A 3,912-nucleotide genomic window follows, 5' to 3' on the forward strand; every position below is an offset into this window, starting at 1 on the left:
CGAGACCTGGGCACAGAGCTCCTGCGCCAAAGCCAAGGCTTCCAGCAGTGTACCTCGGAGCATGCTCCTGCAATCTGCTTTCTGCTGACACTGACCAGCTCCATCCTTAACATTTTTCCTGGCAGAGCTCTATCCCTAAGTTAATCACCAATGTCCAGTCCTCAGGTGGGGCATAGCTTGGTTTGTCCATCCCCAAACCTCAGCTTGAGCCCAGGCTGCATACAGAGATGCCAACATGTCCAAGGTGAGTTCCCAGACTCCACTGTTTTTTCTGTGATTTCTGTCTACCTACTCTTCAGCAGTATTCAAGCAATTCTGTCTGCCCAAAGTTTTGATACCAGTTGCAGATCAGAAGCATCATTTTTACTCTCTGTCAGTAGGGATCTTGCCTGGTTATGTAGGTCAGGATCGGTCCTTTTCATCCAACTTTGTCATATTTTTCAGTCTTCCCAGAATTTAGTATTTCTCCCAACTTTTTTGAAATATTCCATTTGTACCCCTTTTTTCCTTACCTTGGCTATACTCTTCTGTTGTCTTCTCTCAATTATCTGTCTGATGTGAGAAACAAGGCATTGGACAATGGTTTATACATGATCCAGAATTTCCTTAAGCCTTTGAACTCTTTGCACAGATACCCTTCTGGATTTGTCAGACAGATACTTCCATTACACAACTCAAATGTTCAAGAATAATAGTCTGTATCTTTTCAAATATCAAAACTTACTCCCACTGGAAATCAATCATCAGACAACAAGAGACATGTAGGGTAGCAGAGAATTGCCTGCCAACTTTCTTCTTCTATAAAAGCTCATGAAAGCTGGTAAAATATAAATGACTTGTCAAAGGCAGCTTAAAGAGAGAAACTGAGAATATAATTACGGCCACAAAGTATTTGCACAGATAGTTGCAGTAAGGGCGTGTACAGAGAAAGATGTGTCAGAAGCACCGGTTACGTGTCCAGAAGCAGAAGGCTGTGAGTCACGCTCTGAGCAGATGATCCAGGAGGCCACAGCCGGCACAAACTATGGGACAGCAAACCTGGCAGCACCACGGTGAGGGTAATGTTGGCTTCAGGTCGGAGAGCAGTGATGCTTTCCTGACCCCTATCCTCCTTGGTTGCATACATCTGTATAAAATCGGGATGCAAGAATATTATGGGATTTGCAGTTGTTACCATACAAGAACTCTGGATTTGAAGATGTAATATGGCAGCTACCAAAATGGATGAAATTATTTTCAGTCATTTGATTAAAAGTTTTAAATGAATGTGCAGATAAGCAATGACAGATACAATTTTCTTATGAGAAGAAAAGAAGGAAATCTGAGACACAACAAAGATGAATGTACGTCCCATTATTTTTAGCGTGTGTTCGCCATAGCAGCACCACGCCTTGCTGGGACTGGGCTCCATTCGCCATCATGAGCCCTTCGTGGAAGTGGCCCAGCTGCCCTGCACTCCTGTGCAGCTGTGCCCTCGACCCTGCTGGCAGGGCAGCTCGCGGTGCTGAGCACAACTCCCTGCCTCGCTGCTGAGCCGGGGGTGCCAGGGCACAGACTGGGAGGGGGGCACAGGGCCACAGAACTAGGAACACCGCCAGGATGGCAGCCTCAGCTGCTGCCCCCTGAGCACCCGTGACCCTCTCCTGCCCCTTGTCTTCTTCTCCAGCACTACCTGTGACCCACAGTAATAAAATCTGCCGAGAATCGAAGCTCTGCTTTGCTCCTTCATGTCATGTCCACAGTACTAATACTCACTGTTTGTCACTAAATATCTTTTTTTATGCACAAAAAACAAACAAACAAACAACCTTGCATTATCAATATTTTAATTAACCTTTAGGCAAGCTTTAAAAAAAAAAAAAAATCTGCATTTTCTCCCTGTCTTGAGTTATCTTTATAAGGTGCTTAACTACTTACTACCTTTCCTGTTGCTTGTATGAATCAACAGGATAAGGTCTTTAACTTTGCATCATGTGCAGATATCATCCTGAGAACATGTCACTACAGAAAACCACAGCATTGACTTTTCATAAAAATACTTCCTACATTTGTGATTTTGCCACTGTTAAGTTCTCTCTTGGAAAGGTTAATGCATTTTGTTCTGTATTGCTGCAGCTTTTCCTATCTCTTCTGATAGCTTCCTTTTGCATGAAGAACCCAGATCATTTTCTCTCATTCTTAACCATAAACACCTAGAAATACCAACTTACTTTGGGGGAAGGCAGTCTGGGAGCTAGGGGACGCCTGTGACGGTTGGGGCTGAATTATTCAGAATTTTGTTCTCCCAGCACAGACCTCCCGAGCAGTAATAACTTATGGAAGATAAGGCTGAAGGACCTTGTCAGTACAAGCCTGGACTATTACATTTTTTCTGAAGCTGAGAGAGAGAGATCATTGGAAAGGCACAAAAAAGCTCCAGGCATACCTGCCTCTCCCTGAGCTGGGAAGGCTCTGTGGCACTCCTGCTGTCAACATCATAATCATGGTGGTGATTATCTGAGCTCCTGCTTAGAAAAGCCACCTAATTTCTGAATCTCCAGGCTTTAGCTGTTGCAGCTGTGGCCTCCAATTAGTGGTTGTGAGTAACCTCTGCCTAGTGCTCCAGGAGGGTCCAGACGGAGCTGCCCACCAGTGACAATATCCATGACTCCTCCCAGAGAACAGCCTGGCACCCAAATGCTTGGGCTCTCTTTCTAATCTCTGTGTGTCATCATCACTCTGTTTATGCCAGCTTTGGTGAAATGGTTTATGTGTTTTTAATTAGAGTCCTATCATCTTTCACCGTGGTGAGACTTTGGCTCAGGTGGGAACAAGGCAACTCCTGCAGGTGATGCAGCCAAAAGCAATGAGTACTGGTAAAATGGAAAGGTATTAGTGTGGAACAGGTGTTCCAAAGTAATCCCCTTCTCCCTGCTCATTAACTTACTGGTGTCATGCCTGTATGCCCCAGGGCAAGTCTGTCAAGCAGCTGCTAGCTCTGGTGTGTTTGGCAGCTCCATTGCCTAGCAGAGCACTGAGGCTTTACTGGCATCTCATAATTGCAAAATTAAGAGGACAAGCTTACCTGCTCTTCCTCCCCCTCAGGTCATTTCCACAGCCATTTTGTTGTGGGCTGAAGTGCAACATGCCAAAGCTGGACTTGTCTTCTATTTAGGTACCAAAGTCATGTCTGTATGAGACCACAAAACTCAGTGGTGTTTGGAAATACTTGAGAAAAGTGAGGCCAGAGAAAACAAGTGCAGCCAGGAGCAGCTTCGCTCTTTGCCCAGGTAGTCTATGGCTGCAATTGCTCAGGTTAGTAAGAAGCTTCAAAGAGTGTCCAACAGACATGGTCCCATGGTTGTGGTGTTGCAGGGTTTTTCATTTTTTTGGTTTTGGTTGGTTGCTTGTGTTTTTTTTATTATTATTTTTTGTTGTTGTTGTTGTTTTTCAGTTGAGGCTCCATGCACTTCACTTCAATTTTCCTTTCCGTATGCTGACTTCTGCCTGGAAAAGAACAAGTGCGGTTTTTTGCAGCTGACAGGGACACCCATCACATACCCAGTGCTTCTCTATTGAGCTAAGAGGAATAACACTGGGCACTCTTGTTATCCCATTTTGTCTTCAGTGAATGACCTGCCCTGAGCTGTGCATACCTTTTATTCATTTCAAACTCTTTAATGACTATAGAAAGTACCAAATGAATATCAGAGGGCTATGACCTGTGCTAAAGCAATTCTCCTGTGTACAAATTGTTTTTTGTCAAGTGACAATTGTATGCTTGCTCCTGGACTCATAGCCTAAGCCAGAAGATTACTGCCTAATTGGGAAAAATAACCAGACAGGAGTTAAATAATTGGGATGAGGAAGGTATTCCATTAATTGATCACATATGCCAAGTAATTCAGCTTCAAAATTTGTCATTGTCACTTT

General features: G+C 44.1%; 1 long non-coding RNA gene across 1 annotated transcript; it reads right to left on the minus strand.

Moving 5' to 3' along the window:
• Positions 1–850: 850 nt before the first annotated feature.
• LOC118168666 lies at positions 851–2,592 on the minus strand. The gene is made up of 2 exons (XR_004751726.1): positions 2,211–2,592; positions 851–1,126 (listed from the first exon to the last, which is right to left on the minus strand). It is a non-coding gene; the product is annotated as an uncharacterized LOC118168666 (long non-coding RNA).
• Between the last annotated feature and the right edge of the window lie 1,320 nt (positions 2,593–3,912).

The sequence above is a fragment of the Oxyura jamaicensis genome, chromosome 5, assembly GCF_011077185.1.
Source record: "Oxyura jamaicensis isolate SHBP4307 breed ruddy duck chromosome 5, BPBGC_Ojam_1.0, whole genome shotgun sequence".
NCBI lineage: Eukaryota > Metazoa > Chordata > Aves > Anseriformes > Anatidae > Oxyura > Oxyura jamaicensis.